Consider the following 16,332-nt stretch of genomic DNA (forward strand, 5'->3'; position numbering starts at 1 on the left):
ATTTAAAGTCATTGCTTAGCCAAGAGTTGATTCAAGGTAAATTAAGCATTAAAAAAGAAAATGTTTGAAAGAGGAAACTACAAATGAAGTGGCTGCTGAGGCAGTGAGGGGAACATTTGCATTTATTGGGGACTGGTTTATCATGGATTGTACACACTGCAGATAGAAGAGGTCGTGGCTGTGTGAACTGCTTGGAGGCCACTTAAAGAGGTTGTATTTCTTAGACAATTAGGACTAGAAAATTGGAAAGTTAATATTTTCTATCTAATTAGTTTAAATCAAAGCAGGCTAAAGAAATACATTTTAAAGCTGGCTAGGAAGCTCCATTGCCTCTAGGTTGGCAGGATTCAAACTCCAGAAGCATTAGATACATCTGAGGGGCTTGTAAAAAAATGAAGAATCTTATGCTCCACCCCAAGTTCTGATTCGCACTTCTAATGGACCCCCCTTTTCCTTTTCTTTGGAATCCATTGTTCTGTTTTGTGTTCTTCTGCCCAGTGTTGTAGAGACCTAGAATCTGAATATTGAATAAGCAATCCAGGTATTTTGGAGAGATGCCTGGACTGTACTTTCAAAAAACACCACTAAATAGCATGGCAAATTTATCAGTTCTTATTAAAACAAAAAAAAGGAGGTTGGGGGGAGTGGGTATGGATTAAAAAAATTAAAATTTCCATGAAATGTGAAATGTAAATTTGCTTTATTTTCCAAAATTGCCAAAGTTCTGGAGACAACGTAGAAATGTACAAGAATTTATAAATAAATGTTTGCATATGTTGTACAGTAGGTGCATATACTATGCTTTAATCATTAACTTTAAATGATGGTTCTAACATTTCTAAACTTCCAGTATTTACATATATAGCATAAACATGGCTACAGTGTTGACTATGGATCCTGGTGACAGACTGCTTGGGTTCAAATCCAGGCTCCCACATATTAAAAAAAGCTGCGTGGGCTTCAGCCAAGTTCCTTAAGCTCATAGTGCCTCAGGTTTTTCATCTTTAAAATGGAGATGATAATTATACCTACATCATGGAGAGTATTGAGGAGCGGAAATTATGTAATACATATAAAATGCTTTAAAAAGTTCCTGGAGGAAGAGGATCTAAGATGGTGGCATAGAGAGGAGTGGAAGCTAAGTAGTCCCCCTGAAACAACTAAAAAAAACCAGAAACAACTAGTAAATAATCCAGAATAACTTCAAGGGGACAGACATGACCGTCCACTCATCATATACCAACCTGAATTGTGAGGAATGCCCGAGATCATAGCATAAAATCTGTAAGTAGAAACTGCGGATCCAAATCGGGAGACCCCTCCCCCACGGGCTGAGCTACAAAGCCTCGTGGTGCCAGAGAGATGCTTTCTCCCAGTGAGCGAATATAGCTTAGCTGAGCTCCAACTGGGGTTTTAATTAGCAAGTGTGAACTGCTCACTATGAGGTACAAATCCCCAACAAGTAGACAGAGGCTTTGGGTGATGACTGACCTTGGAGACCCAGAGGGTTGCCTCGGACTAGCTCTGTTCCTTTTTCGACTCAGGGGAGAAAGCCTCAGCCATTTTCAGTTCCCAGTTCTGTGACCCAGACAGGGGTGTGGCACAGGCAGAGAGAGACCATTGAAATGCTAATGACTTCCTCCTAGGGCGTCTATCTTCTCTAAGAGGAAAGGGGTGGGGCCCAGCTCTCCTACCTGCCTTTCATTCAGAACTTACACCAGTCAAGAATTATAGGCTAATCTTTGCAGCAGGCAGAGAGCACCCCTGCACAGCCCGGTGGCCCGGGGCTTTCCTTGAGGGACGACGCACACTAGTGATGTAGCACAGCCTTCCCTCAGCAGAGGTCCTGGAAGATCACAGCTGAGAAGGGGGGCCCACTCGGAAAACCCAGGGACACTACATCAATGCTCGTGGTTTGTGGGTCAGTGACAGAGAAAATCTGGGGCAAAATCGAAATGAAGGCTCAGACTCTTGCAACAGCCTTGACTCTCGGGGAACACCTGGGAGGTTTGAATATTAAAGTGGCCCTGCCTCCCTGACCACCCAGACACACACACCACCTTCAGGGCGGACAGCTCTGACAACAAACCCAAACTGAGTTCACCAACTGAACCCCACAAAAATCATTTCCCCACACACCACAGAGACAAGAGTTGGGGAGAACTGACTTCAGGGATATAGGTGACTCAGAGACACCATCTGCTGGTTAGTTGGAGAAAGTGTAGGCCACCAGCTTGTATTTCTGAAAAATTAGATTGGTATTTTTTTTTTTTTTACAACTTGAAAGAATCCTATGAAGCAAAGCAAATGCCAAGAGGCCAAAAACAACAGACAATCTTATTGCATATGCTAAAACCAGATGATATAGAGAACCCGATCCCAAACACCCAAATCAAAATTTTGGAAGAGACACAGTACTTGGCACAGTTAATCAAAAATCACAATCGAGGAACGAAAACATGGCACAGGATATAAAAGACATGAAGAAGACCATGGAACAAGATAAAAGGGACATAAATAAGACCCTAGAAGTGCATAAAGAAGAAATTGCAAGGTTAAATAAAAAAAAAGAAGACCTTACGGAAATAAAAGAAACTGTTGGCCAAATTAAAAAGACTCTGGATACTCATAATACAAGACTAGAGGAAGTTGGACAATGACTCAGTGTCCTAGAGATCCACAGAACAGAAAATGAAAGAACAAAAGAAAGAATAGAGAAAAAAAACGAAAAACTCAAAAAGGATCTCAGGGATATGATAGATAAAATAAAACGTCCAAACTTAAGACTCATTGGAGTCCCAGAAGGGAAAGAGAAGGGTAAAGGTCTAGAAAGAGTATTCAAAGAAATTGTTGGGGAAAACTTCCCAAACCTTCTACACAATATAAATACACAAAGCATAAATGCCTAGCGAACTCCAAATAGAATAAATTCAAATAAACCCACTCCAAGACATATTCTTATCAGACTTTCAAATACTGAAGAGAAGGAGAAAGTTCTGAAAGCAGCAAGAGAAAAGCAATTCACCACATACAAAGGGAACAACATAAGACTAAGGAGTGACTACTCAGCGGCCACCATGGAGGCGAGAAGGCAGTGGCATGACATATTTAAAATTCTGAGAGAGAAACATTTCCAGCCAAGAATACCTTATCCAGCAAAACTCTCCTTCCAATTTGAGGGAGAGCTTAAATTTTTCACAGACAAACAAATGCTGAGAGACTTTGCCAATAAGAGACCTGCCCTACTTCAGATACTAAAGAGAGCCCTACTGACAGAGAAACAAAGAAAGCAGAAAGAGATACAGAGAATTTTAACAGACATATATAGAACCTTACATCCCAAATCACCAGGACACTCATTTTTCTCTAGTGATCACGGATCTTTCTCCAGAATGGACCATATGCTGGGACATAAAACAAGCCTCAATAAATTAAAAAACAAACAAACAAACAAACAAAAAACAATTGAACATATTCAAAGCACAACTCTGACCACAATGGAATACAAATAGAAGTCAATTTTTGAATTGTAACTCCATTATTTACTTCCTACATGATATAAAATACACAAACTCTAATGATAAATCAGTGGTTTTGAACTCAATGTAAAATATGTAATTTTTGAATGAACTATATAAAGGTGGGGCATGGAGGAGTATAGGTACATAGTTTATGGGTCCTATTGAAATTAAGTTGGTATCAAAGAAAAATAAGATTGTTATGGATTTAAGAGGTTAATTTTAAGCCCCACAGTAAACACAAAGAAATTATCAGAGAATATGACCATAGAGATGAAAAGTAGAGTATGGGTTAAGAGAAATGGGGCAATGGGCAATGGGGAGTTAAGAAATGAGTGTAGGGTTGCTGTTTGAGGTGAAGGGAAATTTCTAGTAATGGATGGTGGGAAGATGATAGCATTACAACATTCTAAATGTGATTAATCCCACTAATGGAATGCTAGGGAAGGGGTGGAATGGGAAGATTTAGGCTGTATATATGCTTCCACAATTGAGGAAAAATAAAAGACAGTCTAAATAGATGACAATTGAAATCCAAGGATGACCCTGGATGGGATCTGAGGATGGAGGACAGGAGGCTCAAAGGGACACAGTTGAGACATAAGGAAAAGGAAATATAGAATGTAAGCTTTGTATCATTGTTGAATCTCTTGTACTTCTTAGCTGCACTTAATGGGATTGCATAAAAGAATGTTCTTTTTCATGGGAATTGTATACGTGAATTACAGTGTTTGTTCAAGGATGTGTGCAGCTATCTCTCATATGTTCAGAAGACAGAGCGATAGATAGGGAGAGAGGGAGGGAGGGAAAGAAATAGCAATGTGACAACAAGTTAAAGTTAGTGGATCGGGGTATCGGGGTGGGGGGCCAGAGAATACTGGAGTTCTGTGTATGGGGTTTGTATTGTTTTTGCAACTGTTCCTATAACTTTGAATATATTTCAAAATAAAAAGTTCCTGGACTACCATAAACCCTCAGTCATTTGCTTACTATAGCAGGCACCCAGTGGATATCTGTTGAAATAAATTAAATTGATGGACTAAAATAACAGTCTTGGCATGAACTGAAGACTTTTACTGCTTAGCCTTACAAGTGAACCCATAAAGAGAGTCAAGTAAGCAGAATAAAGTTAAGATTAGTGTGAAGGCTGCAATCTGATCTTACGGTTGTCTACCTCCCATGCAGCCTATTAGTATATTTTTCTTCAAGTTAGGTTTTTTAAAAAGTCTTAATTATTTGCTCTGTTTTTAAGGGGAAAATAGAATTGACTAGAAATCACTTAGGGATATCAGAACAAACGTCTAATGCACCCCCTTTTCCCTGTTTAGTGTTCTTCTACCCAATGTTTTTTGCCAATGCCATAGTGAAACCGGATCATTCTGTTTTCAGCTTCACCCTCTTCTCTCTTGTACCACTAAAAATTAGTATAAGTTTTAGTTTTTTACTTGCAGTAAAGGAGAAAAACAAAAAGTTCACAAATAATGCCTTTGTGTTTAGGACTATGGCCTGTAAAAGAGGCGGTTAGAGACCCAAAGCCCAAGGGAAACCCATCGTTCTCAGCAACTATTGGCCTGGCCATCATCGCCTCAATTTGGTGGTAGAGTGTTTAGTCAGTAATCAATACTAAACTCACAAGAAAGATGAGTTTAGGACGTTTGCATTAGTTTCCTAGGACTGCTGTAACAAATTACCACTAACTGGGTGGCTTCAAACAATAGAAATTTATTCTTCTACAGTTCTGGAGGTCAGAAGTCCAAAATGAAGGTGTTGGCAAGGTTGTTTCCTTTTAGAGGCTCTGGGGGAAATCTGTTCCATGCCTCTCTCCTGGCTTCTGGTGGTTGCCAGCAATTCTTGGTGTTCTTTGGCTTGAAGATGCATCACTCCAATCACTGCCGCTGTTTTTACAAGGTGTTCTCCACTGTGTGTGTGTCTCTGGGTGCCTCCAAATCTCCCTCTGGTATAAGGACACCAGCTAATGGATTGGGTCCATCCTAATCCAGTATGAACTCATCCTAACTTGTTCACATCTGCAAACACCCTATTTTACATTTACAGATAGCAAGGACTAGGACTGGAACGTATCTTTTGGGAGAACACAAGTCAACATAGTATAGAAATCTTTCTGTTGGCACCAAAAAAAAGAAACAGTTTTGGACTGGGGTTGGGAGAAAGTCTAGGGCAGGAGAGCCTCCCATTCACAAAACCAAGATTCTGAGCCAGGTAAAGCATTAAAACTCTGGAAGAGGCTCTCTTTTAATAACATAGGACAGTAGGGATAACAAAGATCTACAGTAGTCATCTTTGAAGAATGGGATTCCAGATCTGGCAGAAGAACTCTGATTGTAAGCTCTGTTGCATGGGTATCCTGAAGTTGTTGATAACTCCCTGCCTGAATCTGTCTTGGCTCAGGAACTACAGCTGTATAGAGTCTACCATGGACTTTTCAAACAACAAGTGTGGACAGAGAATTTTTATCAAACAGAATCAACCATCATTTCTGCAGTACTGCACTGCAGTGTTATATTGTGATTTAAGTGATGATGAATTGGTCGTGATGGGTTAGAACAGCAAAGTGGCACTGGAGAGGATATTGCCAGTAAAGGACAACAGCTATGGAGATAATGCAACACACTTGAAAGGGTTGCCAACACCTTAACAACATGTGTTTCATATTATGTGACTTTAAGTGGTTTTAAGAATGGCTTCAGTTGTTTTGCTTAATAGAATAATCTCTAATGCTTTTAATTAGCTAGAAAAATGAATTAGGGAGTGAGATTTTTAAGAAAGGAAGTTCATTATAAACCTTATTTATAAGGAAGGAGATAAAAAATAAAAATAAGGTTGAGGTCAAAAATACCTTTATTCTAAGCCTTTAATTCCAGGCAGGCTCATCTTAATTTTAATGTTAATTTAGCATTAATGCTTCCCCATTTCTTAGTGTTACCAGTTTCCACATTCAAAGAAAATGTACATTGTAATAATGGAGAATAACTCTAAAATGACTTTTTAAGTGGCCTGGCAACTGCTCCCTTGATTTCTTTCTCAAGATCCAATATTTTTCTAAAAACTGCATTTGCACTAACTCAGTACCCAGAGAAGAATTTTGACTATGACAACTTGAGAGCACTAAACTTTATGATATATTATGGCAAGGCTTGTTTCTTGGCAAGAAGCAGGGATGGCTGATATTAATGGGAGCATGAAGGTTCTGACAGAAAACCAGCTCATGGCATTATGAATCATGGGGCTCTAAAACATTTATAAATGAATGAAAAGGCTCGAGGCTGACATGAATTATGAGTCTCATTATGGCACTGTAATTTCTCCAGCAATGCCTCTGAGGGGCATGGCACCTCTCAAGAAGAGGGGTGAGACTTCCCTTACGTTATTTTTCTACCAGTAATTGGCAGTGGCCAAGGAGGGTTTTGGTCCATATCCCTGGGGTACACATGACAACATATCTCTGCATATAAAAGTTTTCAACAGCCAGGATCCTGCAAGTTTCCTTTCTTCTTAGGGCCAAGCATTACTGTTAACCTTCAAGAAAAAATAATAGGCCTTAGGAGGAAGGCAGCTTTTCCAACTTTTCCATTTCTTTAAACAGCATTCAGATGGGCTACAGTGCTTCTATGGTATTTTATAAGCTGACACAATGCAGCAGCATTATCAGTATTTCTCAGGGAAAAAAAAGTGTACAGGTTAATTATTTAGTTACTTACCTCAGTTGGGAAAAGTTAAAAAAAAAAAAGGTGAGATATTAATGCAAATATATGTGCTCTTAGAATCAACACATCCTTGATCTTCACAATCTTGTAAAGCCCAGGCTAATATACCTTCATTAATAAGGTGAATTGGGGGAGAGGCCTATTGGAAATAACTAGAAGGCTGCATTATCAATCATTCCCAAGAAAATTTATATTTCTTTCAAGTAAATAAACTTATCAAAGCATCGATTTAAGCAAAGGCAAGGCTCTTCACTTTCAGATTTTCTATTACATTTTCATATGGACATAAGTATTTCTAAAATACCTTAGAAAGTTTGTTGGCTCAAGGAGCAAACATTCTGTCTGGTATTTCACTTACGCTGTTCATGTGTTAAGAGCTCCACCTCACCTTCCCACCCCATCTCACACATACAACTTTAGGCTGAAAATATAAACACAGATGCACACACACAGACACACACATAGATGCCACCTATTGTGATGATGACAAGCTTAGAACTACTGTGATGCCAATGTGTGGCAGGGATCCTGTCTGATGGCTGCTAAATTTATTTTTCTTTTCCTCCTAGGATCAGAGGTAGACTTCAGGTTCTAGCCTCCCTGTGGACACAGGGGATCGTACACTGAGTTCTGGTATGTAGAATGGGTAGAGGCCCATGAGAACATTGTTGGCAATACCTTTTGGTCACTCTTTTTCCTCACCAGGTGAACAGAATCTGACAGAGGACTCCAAGCTCATAAGAAGTAGGAGAGCTACCAAGTAAAAAGAGTCTTATGCCCTTTTGCCTGAATAACCACAGAGCTCCTTGCTGACCCACTTTTTAATGTAATGTGAGTGATTAAAAAAATAAATAAATAATAAAAAAAAATTGAGATCTGAGATTTGGGGGTTAACTTGCTATAGTTTTTAGTCTACTCTGATACATTAATAGTGAATATAGTTTTTCCTATTTAAAATGTGTGAAAAAATGAGGTTGAATTATTTCTGTTTAAAGCATGTGCCAAAATTGAAGATGTATTTTCTTTCTACTATAGCTATGTATTACATGAATGTCTTCTTAAACATTCTTAGATTCCATTTACTAGAATACAGTGCTATTAGAATGATAAACTGTTGGACTTTATTAAGAAATTCTTAGAGGAGAGCACATTCATAGAAGTGGTCTTAGCAGCTACTTATGGGCACAAGCCCAAGCACTATTTGGATCTCATCCCCCTTCACTTTACTCATCCCAGGTCCTGTTCTTTCTTTTTAATACCAACTCAGCCTGTCTGTCTTTTAGTCCTATCACCATTCTTAAGTAGCGATATTTAATGCCTGACTGCACACTATCAGAATAACTCTTTTCTCCATTTTCCTTTCTCTTTTTATTGCACTCAGAAAAGAAGTTTGATTAGTTTTGCTGAACTAGAGCTGCAATTAGTATGTGGGGCTTACCATATTAGTTTGGGTTTGCCACACTAAACAGAATAATTTATAGCTTGTAGACTGAGAGGATTTTTGTGGTGCTTAATACCTATATTTTCTTTTTTTTTCTGTATGGCTTATCAGTGTAAAAGATCTGAATCCATTGTAGTAGCCAGAAAAGATGTTAAAAGAGAAGAGCAAAATAATATTTGTACTCTGAAGACTGCTATAGAACACAAAGCTCAGTTTGGTACATTTAAATCATAGGATGTGAATATATAAAGCATATACATGTTTTGAGAAATACATTTTTAATATTACTAATGACATCGTAAAACTAAAATAAGCTCATTTTCTGAAATCATGGATCCCACACTTTTTTTCAGAAACAATTCTACTTGCTTCTCACCAAGCTTAATGTGCAGTCTGGATGATCTGATAACATCTGTATTAGTTAGGATTTTCCAGAGAAACCGAACTGGCAGGATATATAAATATTAATAGATTTATTATAGGAATTGGCTCATTGACCATGGGTTTGGCAAGTTCTAATTCCATAGAGCAGGCTGCAAGTTGGGAACTCTGATGAAGGTTTTGATGAATTCCCCAGGAGAAGCTGGCTGGCTGATGTAGAGATCATTGCAATTAGGGGTGAGAGAATGGGAAGAATAAAGGATAAGTTGTGTGGATTTGATAAATTGTGTGGATGTTGGTGTTGGTGCTATCAATGAGATGGGGAGGATCAAATGAAAGGGATAAGGGGAAAGTGGTAGAATCAGAAGTTCAGATTTACACATTTTAAGTTTAATATGTCTGTTGAATACCATGTAGATATCAGGGTATATTTCAACAACTAAGTCAAGAGCTAGGGGGGAAATGAGAGCTGGAAAGAGACATTTTGAAGCGAGCATATAGATAACATATAGTCACAGCCCTGGATAAGATCACCTAGGGAGAAAGTGCAGCTCAAAGGGGAAGGCAGCCCTCGAGCTAAGCCATGGAGCAAACCACAGTTAGTGGTTGATAAGAGATGGAGCCAATAAATCAGACTGAAAAAGGAGCAACCTGTGAAGTGGGAAGAAAACCAAGAGAAAGTGGTGTCATAAAGTTGGTGAGATGAAAGAATATTAAGGTCAGGGTAAAATGCTACTGAGTGGCTAATTAAAATAAGAACTGAGAGATGACAGTGGGAGTTGGCAAATTTTGATAAATGTTATAAAGGAACCAAAAAGTCCTTCAGATATTGACTAGCAGAGAAGTGGTTTCCAGTAAACTAATGGTGATGAGTGACCACTTCAGATACAGGTGACAGGGAAGTCCTCTATATAAGGATCTCACTAAAGTTCAAATTAAGAATGAAAAAGAAATGCAAAGAAAGAGATTTTTGTAAAAATTTGTTTGCGTTGTTTTGTCATGTTTTAATAGTGATAGTGAGAAATCATTCTTTAAAGGGAGAAAGAGAGTTATATTTATTTGAAGTTGTTGGTTTTTTTGTTTTTTGTTTTTTTTTTTTAAGGAAGAAATTAGATTGGGGAGACAGGAGGACCCAAATTATAAAAGACGTTGTAGATCAATTTAAGGAGCTGGGATTTTATTCTAAGTGAATGGGAAGAAAAAGCCACTGCAGATTTGAAGTTTTGAAGTAGGGAAATCACATATTTTGATTTATATGTGCACTGGCATTAAGAAAAAAAGAATTTTTATTAGGTTTTCCAAATTCAGAAGCATTACATGCTCCTTGTAACAGGTTAATCTAATTTTGTTCTGTCAACTTAAAACAAGTGACTTTAGAAATAAAAGGTCTATCTTACATACTTTGGGAGTTAGGATTCTGAGGAATAAGAAAAAATATTTTAGACTTGACCTTTGTGCTTCAGTAGGAAATGGTAGATGTCTATACTTTTCTAATTTTTTATTGGCCATAAAAATCCAGTGAAAACAAATAAAGGGAAATGGCATTCCCATGTCATGTCACCTTACTATCATCTTGATGTTGTTGTATGTTTTTTACTTTGTTGCTTATAGAGCTTTACAATTTTTAATTAAACTCTGATCTCTGAATATCAGCTCAACCGAAAACCAAAGTGAAATTTTCACAATGAATTTAGATAGCACATGAAAACAGATGATTTTCATTGCATAACAGCCTCATTATTTGGTGCCTGAAACCAAGAACCTAGAAATAATGTGTTCACCTTGACCTGAGAATTAAATGCTATTTAACTAACATTGTTACCTAACCCCCTGCAATCTTCATTTCCCTTTCTTTCACTGTGCTTCATGATGACCTTCAGAGAAATACATAAAGCTAAACGTTAGACTGGTTCTCTAATTGTTTATAAAGAGCACGGTGATTAACTCCTACTTGGGTAAAGCTCCCGGCAGGTGTCTGTGTGCTGACCACATACCATTGTGATTTACTGATGCAGTGATTACTAGACTCTTATTATGATTAGAAAAAACCCGTAACTGAAAAATATATGACTTTTCACTTTTTAAATCAAACTTGTGAAAAACATTTTTTCCTTAGATGGAGCCCCAAATTAGGTTTAGGCATATTTGGTGTAAGGATGTAGAGCCAGGTTTTCTTAATTCAAATCCCATTTCCACTGTTCCCTAGTTGTGTGACTCTGGCCAAGTTTCTGAAGCTCTTGGTGCTTCAATTTCCAATTTGCAAAATAGGTATAAAAATGTATCCACCTCCCAGGATTGTTGTGAAGATTAATGTGTTATTACATGTAAAGTGATTGCAATGGGGCCTGGCACATAGCACTGTATAAAATTCAGATAGATGTTCAAAGAGATAGTTATCTGTTATATAACAGAGCATTGTTCTTCATTCCTTCTTCAGTTGATGAAGTTAACATATATTTTCATTCCAGATATATTTGATAATCTTTCTTCCAGTTTTCCTGCTTATAATGCTCATTTTTCTGAGATGGGATACGAGTTCTCTCCCAATGTTTTGCTACAGGTGTGGCATCATGGGAATATTGCTTGTTGGGTTTATTGTCCTCCTTTTGTCTATCAACTTAGAATACTTAGTCCTTAAAAGTTCACATACACAACTTAATTTTTAATTTATAACATCGCTTAACTGTCATGCAGAGAGCTATTAAAAATTAAAATGAACTACTGTTTAAAAATCAAAAGCCAATAAATAATTTTAAAGTATTGGAGTAAAAACATTTGAGTCTACTCCAATTATGTATTTCTGTAGACCTTTAATGTCAAAATTATCTGCTCATTCTCATTGAAAAAGTGTTTGCAAGAACATATATTACAGGTGGAAAATGCAAGTTTTATTAGAGTTCTTAAACTATATACCATACCCAGGAAGGAGTCCCATCTCAGGGCAGCAGCAAAGTTGCATCTTATGTGTGCCCGATTATGGCACTGAGAAAAGAGCAACCTATACATGGCATCTGGTCACTTTCATGCACTAAATAGCAATAGGATTACATAGACCAAATTTTTTATTATTGTTTCTTTGTCTTAAATAAAAATTCAGAAAGATAATAAAAGTTTTCCTGGGAAGATTTTTAAATAATTAAATAAAAGGGTCAAGTAAATCAAGTCAACTTATAAGTGAGTCCCTTGATTCCAAGAAAGCCATCCAGGTCAAATCTTAAGGTAAATGTTGAAGAACTGGGTGGAAAGGATTGCCCATAATGGCAGAATAAGTCCAGGGTCTAGTAAAGCCTTCTAATAGTCATTTGACAAAGCAGAAGAAATAAGTGACAACTTGTTTGACCTCTCCCCACAAAGTAGGAAAAATTGAGGAAAGCAACACTGTGAAATGAGTAATAACAGTAAAAATTGAAGCAATAAAGTATAACAAGAATATCATTAAATGGCAATTCCACTGAAATTATATATAATTTTAATATCATTATAATTAGAATTCCAACAAGGATTTTTAAAATATTGGATTTCATTAGTCTTAGAATTCATGTGGAAAAATAAATACCCAAGAAAATTGAGACAAATGCAGAAAATTAAAAGAGAGAGAAAGGAGAGTTGAGTTGAACTGACAGGCAGGGGTGAAGAAATTATTTAACCATCTATCAAAATATAATATAAAAACACTGAAATAAAATAAATGTAAAGCAGGTGTTGGAAAAAAATAAATCAGAAGAACAAAATAAGAAACCCAGATATTAATCCCAGAATACATGAGAAATTACCATACAAAAAAGTTGGTATTTCAATTTAGTGGGAAAGATGTTGGTTTATTTTTTAAAGGAGGATTCCTATGTATCTAGAAGAAAATAAAGTTGAACCAGCACACAAAATGTGCAAAAATATATTCCACATTTTAAAATATAGGGGTGGGGAAGGGGGAGAGGAATTTTTCAATCAACCACAAATGTACAAAAATTTGAAAATATTATACAACATTTTACACTTTAGATCATATTGTATCACTTAATTCTTGGTGCAAATCCCTTCAATTCAACCAAATGACTCTTGATTTCTTTTGTTACCCAAGGTAGATGGCATATTTTTAAAACTAAAAGAAGCCCTGCTTTTGTCTTTTTGCTAGAGATATACATATGATCAGAATCAGCAATATATGAAAAAAAATTATAGTGTGAGTACTCACTTGTGGTTAATAGTAATAGCTTCATATGTTCAGCCAACAGATATTGAGCAGATGAGCCGTCACTGTGCAGACATCTGGAACACAACAGGGAACAACAAAGAACAGGGTCCTAACCTGCCCAGCATTAGCAGTCCACAGGGGAGTCAGGCTGTAATCAAATGTCCACACAAATAAGGTGGTCACACTTCTAAAAGTGTGCAGCATTTGGGAGTGGGTAACTGAGAGCCTGGCCAGGTGTGTTGTGAAGAGCTTTATAAGCAAATCCTCCAGTGACCCTGTGAAGTGGTGACAGTTTTATTACTCAAGCCCTTGTAGCTAATAAGTGGTCACAGGATTCAAACACAGCAGTCTGTCTGACTTCAACACTCTTGATATTAAACCTGACACACACCAATACAAACGTTTAGCTTTACCCAACACATGATTGGGCTAAGTGGTGAGAATCATAAAACTGTATCCTTGGGAAGGTGGTTGACAAATAATCATAAAATATTCTATAAAAATTTACATTTTTTTTCCTAAATAAGAACTTACTGCTGAATTTTTTTACAGCCTCTGACCTCTTCAGTTCCCTCTTCAAGCAGTGGTTGGAATTGAATTATCTGTATAAGGTAAAAGCCGGATTGTACCCTGGCTTAAAGAACATGACATATGAAAAAGTGCTAGGTTGTCTCTGGCACATAACTGATCAGCCAATGTTGCTATCCTTTTCCTTCCCTTTCTTGAAACCACAGTATCCTTGAAAATGAAATCCAAGCTCTTTGGACTGCCATTCAAAGTCTTTAGAGGCTTTGACACCAATCTGCCTTTCTAAATTTCCTAATCATATCTTGCTATGCCTGTGGACCTTTGGTCATCCTGTAAGCAGAAGGTGCTTTCTCTCCTCTGGCCATCCTCAAACTGCTTCCTTAGCCTGGAATGTCCTCTCTCTACTTTTCCAACAATTACAACTGCATGCATTCCTTAAGAGAAAACTGCAAAGCTGTCTCTCTTCCCCAGTGCACTGCTGACATTTGAAGACATTTCTGCAGTGCATTACTCTCCTTCCGTATCCCTGACTTCTTCATATTATTCTAAACTTCATTCTCAGACTATAAAGTTATGGTACTTTGCTTACACATTCTATCATCCTGTCTTATAGGGAAGGAAGATTGTACAGCAAATGCAGAGACTTTACAGGGACAATATTTTATTTTTGGATTCCTACCTACACTTTATAATGCCACTCATATATGTATATGTATGTGTATATGTGTGTATTTAAATTGAGGCAACTGTTATATCTTTTCGCAAAATACCAACATTGCAACATTGATTCAGTCATTTGCTTAGTAATGTACAGTTTAGAACTATAAGTCCGATATGGAACATTTCCCTCATCCCTCCCTTTTATTCATTCCCTTTATGTGAGCATGTAAAAATGTGTGCATTTCTATGTGTACATGTGTCTGCCTCTTTCATTAGATGCATTCCATTGAGCACAGGGAACATTTTTTAAAAATATATTTTGGTTCAATCTCATTCTAACACATAGTACTAGACTTTGCACATAGTAGATATTCTAATCATTCATTCATCCATTCACTCAACAAATAGCTATAGGGTACTTACTCTGTATGAAGGCTGCACTATGTATTCAGGATAAAATAACGAACAAACCAGACACAGTTCCTGCCCTGAAGGACTTCCATCAGAGCTGCTGTTACCAGCAAGGGCTTGCTGCCTGAGGTGTACAGTAGCCAATGCTATGACATCAGGATTTTGAGAAAAGAAAGGGTTTTTTATTTTGAGGTTGACCAGCAGGGAGACAAGAGCAGGAGCAAAGCTCAAATCTGCCACCTTCCCCTTGCCCAGCAGTCAGGTGAGGTTTATATGGGGTTAGGAGGAATGAGGGTACCTCGAGTCACAAGTGCTAAGCTTACATATGGGGCACATGCAGAAGCTCTACAGAGAAAGTCATATGTTGCATGACTAGAAAATGGCAGCTTAAGCAAAGTATTTCTTGGGTAGATTACTTTCAGTCACAAGTAGTAGGGAGTGTGCAAGCGTGGTCTTGGGGAATCCCTGAGAACAGGTTAGATCTAGTTGGGGCTGGGGTAGGCTGACCATGAGGGGCTCAGGTTACAGAGAGGCCAAAGGGAGACCAAGGAAGTATCTGCTACAATAATGAGCACAGGTTAATGAGTCCTGTTGCAATGGCTTCACTGCCATCTTCCTTAACCTAGAATAGCATAAATACCTTGAAGTCATCTTTCATTTTTCCTCTCTTTATATCCAGTAGGCTAACTGTCACCACATTGTGTATTATACTTATTCTCTTGAAATCTCCCATATATGTACCCTTAACAGTTAAATTAATTTTCCAGCACTGATTGCCTCACATCTGCATGAATCAAGTCGCCTGTCTTTTTCAAAATAAATTCCAGGGCTTTCATCCCTCCTCGTCTCTTTGGTAACACCAATCTATCTTTTGTATTGATGCCAGACAAATCTACCTGAAGCACCCAGTGCTGAGCACAACACATTTGGGATGATTATCTGATTGATTGATGTCAACCTCACCATGCACAGAGTCTCCCTATAGTATATTATTAAAGTTTAAACACTTCTGTCCAAATTGCAGGGGCATAGATAATCTAGCCCCATTCATTTTACTGTTCATTACTCCCCAGTAACACATATTCCATTCCTATTAGACTAGACCTTCACTGTTTTCCAAACACCATATGCTCATCCATTCAATTATACTACAAATATTTTTCAATTCCTGCCTTTCCAGTCTTGCTTACTGCTAATCCACTAGGAAAGTTATCCACCTGGAATATCCTTTTTCTCCTTCCCCTCTCCAAACCCAACAGTCCTCAATTCTATTTTAGAGCTGCCATGTTTATGAAAACTTAGATCAATCTAATCCATACTGTCTCTCTTTTGTATTGTACTGCTGCAAAGTTTGATATTTCTCTTTTGTTAATATTTACTTTTGCTTTCTCAACTATATTAAAGTTTCATTCATTCATTCCACTGACCTATCTAGAGCAGCTACTGTGTGCCAGGCACTCTAATAGGGGTCAAATA

At 37.6% G+C, this 16,332-nt stretch overlaps 1 long non-coding RNA gene across 2 annotated transcripts in view; it reads left to right on the forward strand.

The window, feature by feature from the left end:
• Positions 1–7,927, forward strand: part of LOC119534947 — a 132,157-nt gene extending 124,230 nt beyond the window's left edge. For both annotated transcript variants that reach the window (XR_005217139.1, XR_005217140.1), the window contains exon 3: positions 7,813–7,927. This is a non-coding gene — a long non-coding RNA (uncharacterized LOC119534947). The remainder of the gene's footprint in view (positions 1–7,812) is intronic.
• The last annotated feature ends 8,405 nt before the right edge of the window (positions 7,928–16,332 follow it).

The sequence above is a fragment of the Choloepus didactylus genome, chromosome 5 (assembly GCF_015220235.1).
Source record: "Choloepus didactylus isolate mChoDid1 chromosome 5, mChoDid1.pri, whole genome shotgun sequence".
Taxonomy (NCBI): Eukaryota; Metazoa; Chordata; class Mammalia; order Pilosa; family Megalonychidae; genus Choloepus; species Choloepus didactylus.